A 12,912-nucleotide genomic window follows, 5' to 3' on the forward strand; every position below is an offset into this window, starting at 1 on the left:
CTCAGTCAGTCAAGAGATGGAGAACGAGCTGTGTGATGCTGAGATGAGGAGGATGCAGCAATATGAGGTGGATGTAACTCTGGACCCTGATACAGCAAGTCCCTGGCTCATCCTGTCTGAGGATGGAAAACAAGTGAGTTGTGGAAACGTAAGGAAGAATCTCCCAGAGAACAAAGAGAGATCGTCTTTGTGGGTCGATGTCTTAGGAAAACAAAGTTTCTCATCAGGAACGTTTTACTATGAGGTTCAGGTTGGAGGGAAGACTGCCTGGGATGTAGGAGTGGCCAGAGAGTCCATCAACAGGAAGAGACGAATCTTTCCGAGACCCAATGATGGTTCCTGGTCTATAGTGTTGAGGAATGAAAATGAGTACACGGCTCTTACTGACACTGATGTCCTCCTCCCTGTAAGAGAGGAGGTCCAGAAAGTGGGAGTGTTTGTGGATTATGAGGAGGGTCTGGTCTCCTTTTATGATGTGGAGACCAGAGTTCTTCTGTACTCTTTCACTGGCTGCACTTTCACTGAGAAACTCTACCCATACTTTGCTCCATGTAGGAACCTTAATGGTACAAACTCTGCTCCTCTGATCATCTCTCCTGTCAATCACACCGATTGACAAGGACTAATTCTTACATTTACTATGAGGGCCAATTTGCATTAAAATAGAATGTGCAGATTGGAGCAACAGTGCGCCTCGACCACTTGTGGCCGACTGGCAGCAGTAAGCTGGGTTATACAACGTGGTGCACGGAGGGGGCGCACAGAGGGGGCCCCGGGTTACGACACATGTGTGATGATGAGCTGAGAAGGATCCAGCAATATGCGGTGGATGCAACTCTGGACTAACCTCACTCCGTCAAATGGAAGAAGCTTGCAACACACATTTTGTTTCACAGCGTACTTGCATCTGAGACTCCGGTCGCAGAATCGATGACAGACGGAGTTTCATTTTTTCAAGCTACTAGGCAGGTGATTGGATGATCCCGCCCCTAGCAGCCGCTGATTGGTTCGAATGCGCAGCAGTTCGGGCAGCTTTACTCTGTGAGCAATCCCAGACCCTCCTTCCTGAAACCAAATGCAAATGAGATTTCCGGAGGGAGGGGGGTTTACCAGGCTAACTCTGGACTAGGGCTGTCACGATTGTGAAATTTTACGATTAATTGTCATACAAGTAATTGCGATTAACGATTTAATTGTATGGCTTTTAGGCCTTGTAAACTAAAGTTGCAAGGGGCCAGATATGACAAAAAAGATTAAATACACAAAGAAATTAGTACCAATAATCAAAATAAATGATGTATTATGGCCAAAGTACGCCATATTTAAAGACCTGAGGCCGATTCTAAAAACGCCTTCTAAAACCTAACATAGGTTTTCTGAAAACGTTCAAATTCTTATAAAAAATAAAAAAAACTAATTATTCTGCTATATGTATAGCAACAACTAATGAGACACAGAGGTGGCTCCCGGATGGAAAGGTATAACAACGTATAGGTTACAACAGGTCTAAATGGGTTAATATTTCATACTAAAGATTTGTAACAAAATAGTGGAAATAGCCGATCTACAAGCTCACAACGCGACGCGTTGTGAGCTTGTAGATCGGCTATTTCCACTATTTCAGATTTTTTTTTTTTCAAAATGTATGAACCTTTCTCAACATGGAAACGATTATGACGATTATGCAAAATAATTGTGACCATCTCAAATAATAGCGAGTAGGCGATTATGTAATAATCATGGCAGGCCTACTCTGGACCCTGATACAGCAAATCCCCATCTCATCCTGTCTGAGGATGGAAAACAAGTGAGTGATGGAAATGTATGGAAGAATCTCCCAGACAACACAGAGAGATTCTCTTATCGTCCTTGTGTCTAAGGAAAACAAAGTTTCTCTTCCAGGAAGGTTTTACTATGAGGTTAAGGTTAAAGGAGTAGTTCACCCAAAAGAAAAAATTTGCATTCCTGAGCCAATCATTTGATTACCAGCGGAAAGACGCTAATGTATCCGGTAGGAGACTCAAAGGAATTACACCCGGCCATCAAATTATTGGCTCAGAAATGCGTCAAAAACTAAAAAATCTCCATGAATTCAAGGCTTCATGAAGCCGATCTACAAGCTCACAACGCGTCGCATCGCAACGCGTTGTGAGCTTGTAGATCTGCTATTTTCAAATAGCTGATGTACATGTTAAAGTACTCATGTGGCCCATATAGTCGCTTCTTTTGGGCTGGTTTTCCTAGATCTGGTTGCTTGTTTCTCTCACAGAATCTGGCAACACTGGTTACTGGTCTATAGGGTTGAGAAATGTGCAAGTACAAGGCTCTTACTGGCTACCCTGGTGTACTCCTCCCTGTAAGAGAGAAGGTCCAGAAAGTGTGTGTGGATTATGAGGAGGGTCTGGTCTCCTTTTATGATGTGGAGACCAGTTCATCTCTACTATTTTACTGGCTGCACCTTCACTGAGAAACTCTACCCATTTTTCTGTCCACATTTTAACCATAATGGTACAAACTCTGCTCCTCTGATCATCTCTCCTGTCAATCACACTGATTAGACTAATCCTTACATTTACTATGAGGGCTAATTTAATTTATGCCCAGAATAGGGACACTAGAGTTCATGTGGTTAGTGAATGTTGATGCTAGCAGCTGGTGTAGTGGTGTGTGTGTCATGAGTTTGAGGCAGTACTACTCATCAACCAGTAGGTGTCCTGACTCCTACCTGACATCCCTGGCCTATCCAGATTGGAGTCCAGAGGTTCTCAAAGTAGGAGTCCTCGGAGGGGTTCCAGGGGGTCCCAGCTAAATGTCTTCCCTTGGCTATTTAAGAATAGCAGATATACAAGCTCGCTTGTACATCAGCTATTTTTGAACATTTTATGAAAAAATTTAAACAATTTAATAACACAAATCTTCTCTTCTGGGGGTCCCTGGCACATAACGTTTTCAGATGGGGGTCCGCGGCCAAATGTATATCTATTTGGGAGGTCCATGGCACAAAAAAAGTGAGAGAACTATTAGCCTTGTTCAGACTGTATAAAACCAAAGCCACTTTAATCTGGATAGGAAATCAGATTTGGGCTGTCCTGCCAGTCCAGTGGCCTGTTTCACAAATCTAGATTGGGGATTAAGCCGGGATTTATCAGCTATCCTGGTTTAATTTATCCAGGATCAACCATGAATCGGTTTCATGAAAGCTGAGTTATCTCGGCAGAGTACTGTACTTAAGTAAACTTTTGGGGTATTTTCACGTTACTGGAGTACTTCCAATTTTGTTCTTTTACTTCTCAGAGGTACTACTTTTACTCCACAACAATTACTTTGTACTTTGTAATTGATTATTACAAAACATATATTAACCACTTCAGCCCTGTAAAATAGCCGATCTACAAGCTCTGCTATTTTCAAACTTGTGAAATGACAGTCTGCATAATGAGTACTTTTACTTTTGATGCCAATACGTTTGTTCTTTTACTCAAGTGAATATTGAATACCTGACTTTTACTTGTAAAGGAGTACAGTATGGTGTGGTACAGTATTCATACTTTCGCCCCAAAAAAGTGAGTACTTTTTCCACCGATGAATACATGGCACAGGTTTATTTGTACACTCTCTGAGTTACAGTTGAATTGAATGTTTTTAAAAGTACACAGTGCAACAATTTTTTTTTATGCTAAAATTGTAAATATTTTCAGATAGGATCCAGGGCCAAATACAAGTACATTTATTTTGAATTTGAATCCTGAAAAGTAAGAGTTTGGGACAGTAAAAGTAGTAAGAGTTTGTTTCTACCCAACAAGACAAGATGGCACCAAAAAGACTTTCCCCTATGATTATGAGCCAAATCACCACTTTTAGTACCAGTGCAGCCCATTCTAGAAAACTACACAATACCCAATTGATTAATAAAATACATTCATGTGTTACAAGAAAAGAGATCCAAGGCATTCTTCTTCAAGGCCTTTATTAAACATGCCTGTTATAATATAGCAAATATAAAACCACCAACAAAATTGTTTAAAGCGCCATCAGTTCAGTTCCAGTCACACAGTTCAGCAGTGGCTCCAAATGAGGAAAACCCAAATCCAAGATGGAGGGGCTGGGTGAATGTGGTTTCTACTCTGTGGAGGAGACTCATGGTGGAGTAAGAGACTTGGTAGAAGGCCAGAGTACCTGCACTGTGATCCAGGTACACCCCTACCCTGGAGGACACACCACCTGGGAAATAAGTGCTGCTGCCTCTGTGACTGAATACATAACCTCCATTATAAGATGTATAACACCCCAAGCACCAAGATTGATCATTGCAGCCAAACATCTCATTTAAGAATTGTTTTCTGTTGATCTCTTTATATGAGAGCGCTATGTCAACACGGTTCCCACTCCACTCCACCTCCCAGTAGCAGCGCCCAGTCAGAGCATCTCTACCCAGGACCTGAACCTTATCGAATCTCTCAGGGTGATGAGGATACGGTTGCAGTTTGTCCATCACAGCTACTTTCCTGTCTTCAAACAGACACAGGCGTCGGTGTGCCGTGTTCGGATCCAGTGTGACCGGACGCGTGTATCGTAAGAACTCGGCTCTGGTCTTGGGTTCTTCTGGTTCCGGAGAAAGCCTGGAGATAGAGGCTAGTTCCGGAGGAACATCAGCTTGGAGTCCTTCTTCTTCCGCCGGCTTCTTCTTCAGGCTCTCCACCACCTCAGCCAACATGATGTTCTTCCTCAGAACTGGTCTCGGGTCGAAGGTCTCTCTGCATTGTGGACAAACGTACTCGTCGTAGTTTCCTCGGTTCCAGTAGCCCTCGATGCAGCCTCTGCAGTAGCTGTGTCCACAGGGAACAGTCACTGGATGCTTGAGTAGTTCCAGACAAATGGAACAGCAGAAGTGTTGTGGATTCAGCTGACCTTGCTGCTCCATTTTTTTCCCAGCTCAATGTGTTACTGAACAGACTGAAATCCTCCAGGTGTTTTCACTTCTACTGTTCAAATCCTCCAGGTGTTTTCACTTCTACTGTTCATTACACCTCTTCTTATCAGGTGCTGTGTGTGTGTGTAGTAAGGCTGCAACAATGAATCGATTTAAATCGATCACTAAATTCGTTGCCAACGAATTTGATCATGGATTATTAATTGGCAACAAATCGCCGTTTATTTTATTTTTACAATCGCGGCTGTTTCCCCAGTTTAATATACTGTTTTGTAAAGCGCTAGCTGTTGCTAAAGCTATGGAATGAACCTTCTCGGCTCCCTTACAATCCGACGCATGCGCAATAACTACCGCGAAGCAAAAAGAAAACAACTAAGTATTACTGTGCGCTTGCTTGGCATGGAATTAAGTCCACAATGTAATGCGGGAGCATTTCAAGAGCAGGCACGTTGCATTATGCAGTAGATCGCCTCGTTGTGGCCTCGTAGTAGCTGTAGAATACAACTCTCGCAGACGTATTTATGATTCTGACGTTTTCAATCTACGAGAGTTGTAGGGTTCACCCCCCATGGACACAGGGACTTTCTGCACTATGCCCCGTAGACACTCCAAACATGTACAAATTGAAAATAAAGGTGCTTACCCCCACGCGCCAAATGTTAACTGTCTCTACGCGGTAGTAGTTTAATGTAATAATCCATATGTTTCAATAAAGAAGTGTTTTAATGCCGTCTGTGGCCGATTCTGTCGGAAGTTCCAGATGGACAGTGGGTAGTGACGGGGCGCATCCGGTGAAACCCGGAATTACACTAAATGTAAACAGGAAGTAAACGAGGGTGAAAAAATGGCGTTCGGCCACAGACGGCATTAAAACACTTCTTTATTGAAAGATATGGATTATTACATTAAACTACTACCGCGTAGAGACAGTTAACATTTGGGGCTTGGGGGTAAGCACCTTTATTTTCAATTTGTACATGTTTGGAGTGTCTACGGGGCATAGTGCAGAAAGTCCCTGTGTCCATGGGTACACCGGATCCGAGCACTGAGGATCATAGAGCTCCCCACTGCCACTCCCCACCGCGCCGACTTCGGTAAATAGACACCCATTAAACTACTGTAGGGTCTGGGTCTGCAAGGTTGCAAGGTAACAGGATAGGTGGGCACTATAGCTAGGGAGTGGGACATCTGGGCACCTCGAAGTAAAATTGGCTATTTTGTCCAAAATGTAAAAAACGTTTAATATTTGGGAAACGTTTTTAAAGTATACATGATTAGAACAGGGGTCTTTAACGTTTTCGAGGCCAAGGACCCCCTAGTTGAGAGAGATGAAGCAGGGACCCCCACTACATATTGCATAAAATTGTGTTGCAGGTTAAACTTTTTCATAGATTTCATAGATGTTGCACTATGATGTTGGATTCATGTTAATGTGTATTTTAAACTGTCAATACAATACTTAGTGAACCTGACCTTTCACTCTGTACTTGGTCTGATCTTTTTTCACACCAAACCTCCGATCTACAAGCTCACTGATTGGCTATATTTGGTTAAAGTTCTCCTCAGAATAGGAATGCTAGGGTTCAAGTGGTTAATGTAGAAAATAAATAAATCCTATCACGAACATTTGACGGACCCCCTGTAGTTACTCTGAGGACCCCCTAGGGGTCCCGGACCCCCTGTTGAAGACCCCTGGATTAGAACATGCTTTAACATTTGACAATTAAGGTCTAATATTTCTACAATTACTACAAATTGCTGCAAAACCTAGTCGTTTTGGGGAATAAACAAGAGAAGTTGAAGGATAAAATGAAGTCTGATAATGATGTACTGTGCATGTTCACTTCATGTATACTTTACATTACTTAAGACCGTTTTTCTAATATTTTTATGTTTAATATTTTGAATAAAATAGGCTATGTTTCATCAGGTGCCCAGATGTCCCTAGTGCCCAGCTATCATGTATCCATTTAAAAGAGTACTGTTACCCTTTAGCCTAAAATATTTTTGTCTCCACCGGAGGCGGAGAGTATGTTTTCGCTTCGTCCCGCCGTGTGTTCACCTCCCTCCTAGCCAAGCTAACATTGGTCAAGCTCCACGTGACACGTGTCAATATGTTGACACCAATGCCTTTGATTGGCTAGAGGGACGCATGACGAAATAAAATCCTATAAATAGGTGTGTCACTTCAAAAAGCCATTTATATTTTTTGAAGTGAGGTAAGACAGGATCAATCAGTCTTGATTGGAACAGTACCTTCCAGTACAAATCACCCGTCCGTGCGTGTGTCCCTCTGAGAACACCTAACATTGGTCAAGCAAAGGCGCAGAAGGCCAAAGCTAAGAAAGCATACTCATCTCAGCATACTCATCTCAATTACGAGGACTCCCATATGACACATTGCTTCAAGAAGATTTTTTTTTAGATGCAGACACTACATATTCAGTCGCCCCTGCAGAACACCAAAAACCACGCGCATTCTACCAAGACGACCCGTTCTACCAAGACGACCCGCTGGCGGAGACTTGTGCTCCGAGGAGCACATTTTCTAGTTTTTAATCAAATCAAGCAGTCAGAAGAAGAGAAAAGCTACCATAAGGTGGCTTTTATTTATTTTGATATGTATTTATGTATTTTAATGGGTAGTAGCCTAATCAGCAGCTGAGCAAAATTGTATAACATGTACTTTTTAATTAATTATTCATCTGTATTGTCTTTATTGTTAGATAGAACATGCCTAAAACAACCTAAAATAAAAATGATAAGGTAATTGCTAAATAAGTGCGATAATCCGATTAATCGATTATGGTAATAATCGTTAGTTGCTGCCTTAGTGTGTGGGCGTGTACAAACTAGCTTTGATTGACAGTTCCATTACACCAGTGGGGGTCCCTCAATTATGTTTGTGGGGTCCCCAGATGATTAGCTTAATGTGCAACATTGTTTTCTCACTCAAGTAAACAAACCAACATACAGTGTAAGTGTATACAGGGTATCTGCACATTTCTAAAGTTACAATGTAATGACTTTTAATACCAAATTGGCCAAACTGTCAAATATTACTTAAGAAAGAGGCAAACATTGTGAAAATAGCCGATCTACAAGTTCACAACGCCTTGCACTGCGAGGCGCTGTTAGCTTGTAGATCTGCTATTTTCTGTCAATATTTATCTGTGGAACCGAGTCAAACTAAACGTAATGCCTAAAATTCCAAGTGATTGTCAGGGTAAGGGTCCCTGGTTATTTTGGGGGTCCCCAGTTCAAATATAATTATTTTTGGGGTCACAGACTGAAAAGTTTGGGAACCCTTGCTTTACACTGCCAATTTACCTACCTTCTCATCATTCTTATTGGTCCATATTATGTTTTTGTGACTTCATGAAATTGTCAGCATAGCTCTGCCCAGCCTCAACCTGACTAGAGGTAGTCTGGGAGGCTTCGGCTCAAAGCCTGGACAGCAGGGGCGCGGCCACTGATTTCTGATTCAAATCAACAGCCAATGAAGAAAAGGGGGCGGGATCCACATGCAGTGGGTCTTACATGTAAATAGGAGCGACGGGAAGCAATTTCCCCTTGAGAAATTGCGGCCGCCATTGTTGTGTACTGCTGTTTGCCTCTCGTCTGACTTTTTAGACGAGTAGACCGGTAAGAGGCGTGTCCGCTCAGATTCTGAGCGTAAGTTACATCCCGCCCAGAAATACCAGGGCTTTGGCCCAGAAGTTCCCCGCCGCTCCCGTTTGTATGCGAGGCGAAAAACTTCTGGGAACTCAGATTAGACTAGAGGTGCAATCAGCAGTTTATTGAACACACCTGCTCACATGTGTTTGTCTGTCACACACTCCCTTCCAGAAATAGTATGTGGTATCTGTACAGTTTTCTGACATGTCTGTCTGCCTTTTTGTTGGCGCCTTTTTTTGTTGGATGTGTGTCACTGCCACCATTACATGTTAGAATAGAGTTATGCTGTCTTATAACTCAAACATTGATGTTGATGTATATGTTGATATATGTATACAATTTTCATGCTGTACAGCACTTTGGTCGGCCTCTGGTTGTTTTTAAATGTGCTTCATGAATACAATTGACTTGACTTGACTTAAAGGTAGAGCAAGTGATTTTCTTTGGTTAAAATAAGTGTTAAATAGCTCTATATTCTGATAGTACTCATTGCTATGGGGTGTTTGTTCAGAGTCTCCATGTCTCTCCAGCTCTTTAAAATGCATTTTCAGGTCGGGATACCAATTTTATCCAGTCAGGATATAGAACTCAGACAGGCTACAGATTAAACAAGTGAAATTTGAAGTTATGACACAAAGAAATGAGCAGACACAATTGGAACTGGAACTCTATCCACCTGTTTCCGCGGGAATTTACTGGAGCAAAAATCCTGAGTGGGAAACATCCTGCGGGGGGACCGGAAGTAGGAAATAGCGGCTCAGTGTGTTTACATTTACCAGCAGAACGTAGCTCGTTCGCAGCTGGCGAACGGGCCTTTTGCATGTAGTTGAAGCGCAAGGGGGCGGGGGGGCGGTGCATGGGGAGAGAGTCAGCGCACTGAAGTCAAGGCACACTACAGACTACTGTGTTGTTGACAGACAACGGATGCACGCTTATTATGAGAAACAACACAAATAAAACATGGCAAAACAGTTGCGTGCATTAGTGCAAGATGAGGGTAAAGGAAACATTCAGTCTAAATGTCCAGTAATTCGCACGCGAAAAGGAAGCATTAATGTCCAGTTTGCTAATCCACAACTACTGTGCCAGATAATCACCAAGAGAGTTAAAAAAGAAAAAACGTTTCAGTCATTCAGTCCGACTTCACTGTAGCCTATAGTAGCCTTTTCATAAATTATATTTGTATTAGGCTGTCCTAAGAGTTTATAATATTTAGAGAAATGTAAGGTTTCAAATACAAAAGTATTGGTAGTAGTTGCTGGACATTTAGGCTGAATGTTTCATTTATCCTCATCTTGCGCTAATGCACGCAACTGTTTTGCCAGGTTTTATTTGTGTTGTTTCTCATAAGCGTGCATCCGTTGTCCGTCAACAACACAGTAGTCTGTGCCTTGACTTCAGTGCGCTGACTCTCTCCCCCCCCCGCCCCCCGCCCCCTTGCGCTTCAACTACATGCAAAAGGCCCGTTCGCAGTACAGCTACGTTCTGCTGGCAAATGTAAACACACTGAGCCGCTATTTCCTACTTCCGGTCCCCCCGCAGGATGTTTCCCACACAGGATTTTTGCTCCAGTAAATTCCCGCGGAAACAGGTGGATAAGAATGAAGCTGATCAATGGGTACTCTCTCCTGATTGGCTGAGATTTTGTCACCTACCTGAACATGTATTTTCTGTCTATCAAAGAGCTGGAGAGACTCCTGTTACTGAACAAACGCTCTATAGCAATGACTACTATCAGAATATAGTGCTTTAACCTTTTAACAAAAAACTTTTTGTTTTGACCAACAAAAATATCTCTTACCCTACCTTTTAACTACTTGAACCTTATTGTTATAGCCCATACAGGGCTCTATAGCAGTGCTTCTCAAACATCTTTCAGCTCAGGGCACCCCTGTAAATAATTCTTCCATGAATTACATTGTTACTTTACAGCATGTCATATTACTGTATCTAAATGTGTAAATATTTCCCCCTAAAAACTGTAAAACTGTTTCCATTATGACAGATTGAAAATAACTCAATACTTGACGTTTAACCACTTGAACCCCAGTATCCCTATTATGCGGGGAACATTTGACAGAAATAGCAGATCTACAAGCTCACAACGTACGTTGTGAGCTTGTAGATCTGCTATTTCTGGCCAAGAGATTTGGTGTAGATTGAAAAAGAACGCACCAAGTGCAGTGCACTTAATATAGAGGGTCTAAGTGGTTAAAATGAAGTGATATTTTATCAAAGTGTCCTGCGGCACCCCTGGTCTTGCATCACGGCACCCTAGGGTGCCATGGCACCCGCTTTGAGAAACCCTGCTCTAAAGCAGTGTTAGACTCCCTCCTTTTCCCTAAATCTCTTCCTCCAAAATAGCCGATCTCCAATGCGTCACAGCGCCAGTGGTGGACAAATTACTTATACTAAAAGTATCAATACTGCAATGTAGAAATACTCAAAATGAGTACTTGAGTAAAAGTACAAAAGTATTGGTATCAAAATGTACTTAAAGTACCAAAAGTATAAAGTACTCATTATGCAGAATGTCCCATTTCACAAGTTTTCAGAATGTATAAACATTCTTCGAAAATAGCAGAACTTGTAGATCGGCTATTATACAGGGCTGAAGTGTTATGTGGTATGTTTTGTAATAATAATGAATATCTACAAAGTAACTAGTAATTGTAGTGGAGTAAAAGTACAATATTTGCCTCTGAGAAGTTAAAGTACAGAAAATTGGAAAAATACCCCAAAAAGTTTACTTAAGTACAGTACTTGAGTACATGTATTCATTATGCAGAATGTCCCGTTTCACAAGTTTTCAAATGTATAAAAATCTACAAGCTTTTAACCCCTTAATGTAGAGGCAAACATTGTACTTTTACTCCACTACAATTACTGTAGTTACTAGTATTACAAAATACACATTAACCACTTCAGCCTTGCAAAATAGCCGATCTACAAGTTCTGCTATTTTCAAAGAAAACTTCTGAAAACTTGTGAAATGGGACAGTCTGCATAATGAGTACTTTTACTATTGGTACTTTTGATGCCAATACTTTTACTCTGAATAGTGAATACCTGACTTTCACTGAACAGAGAATGTCTTCATTGTGGTATTGATACTTTAGTGAAAATGTGAGTACTTTTCCCACCACTGAATACATGGCACAGGTCTATTTGTACGCTCTCTGAGTTACAGTTGAATTGAATAAGTACACAGTGCAACAATAAAAAAAAAAAGCTAAAATGTATAAAAACACCCAAAAAAAGCCAGACAGGCTTGTTTGCATTGTGGTCCAAAAGTTTTTAATTAAAATAATGTTAAACAGCCATTCCAACAGCAATCATTTCTATAGAGCGTGTGTTGTAACAGGGGTCTCCACGTCTCTCCAGCTCTTTAGTAAACAGAAAATACATTTTCAGGTCGGGATGCCAATTTTATCCAATCAGGTCAGAGTTGATACAGGATAAACAAATGGAAGTGAAGAAACAAAACAAGAAATGAGAAGGCAGTTAGAACTGGAATTCAATTACATTGAAGCTGATGAATGGGTTCTCTCTCCTCATTGGATGAAATCGGTAACCCGCCTAAATTTCTTTCCCCTGCTGTTTTCTTAAGAGTTGGAGAGACAGGGAGACCACTGTTACTGAACAAGCACTCAAAGATTGCTCTTTAACTTCTAAACAAAATACTTTTTGTTTTAACACATATCACACATCACACCTTTAAAAAAAAGAAAATAGCTGATCTACGTCTTCATTGAGTTGAAACAAACCGCCGTCCATAGTTTGAACTTTGTGCGTCCAATCGGTTTTAAGAGTGCTTTTATCTTTTCACAGATTTTTGACAGAGCTGCAACAATTGAGTTCAATCTATGATCCCTTTTCAGTTATTCAATGAATCCATGCAATTAATTGTCCATAAAATAATGGTAAAAAGGTGACAAAGTGACGTTCATCATCACATGTCATTTCCTTAGCGCAGATATCTTGAATTGCTTCCTAATGTTAAGCAGCACCAGCCAAAACAGAACTTTTGGCATTCACATTTTAGGTGTAGTTGTAGCAAAAAATAGCAGGAAAATAGCAGATCTACAAGCGTATTACCAAGCTTGTAGATTGGCTATTTTTGCTCACTTTTGTGCAACACTTTTATGACAAAGTAGGGCATTCATTTATGAAGAAAAATAATGTAAAAAGTTGAATTAATGAGATATAAGGTTTCTGCGTGGATATCACTGACGTCGGGTGGAAACCTCATATGTCCAAATCTCTTTTCAGGATTACAATTCAAAAACGGCAAAAGTAGTTGG

The sequence above is a fragment of the Gymnoscopelus braueri genome, assembly GCF_963280865.1.
Source record: "Gymnoscopelus braueri genome assembly, chromosome: 9".
NCBI lineage: Eukaryota > Metazoa > Chordata > Actinopteri > Myctophiformes > Myctophidae > Gymnoscopelus > Gymnoscopelus braueri.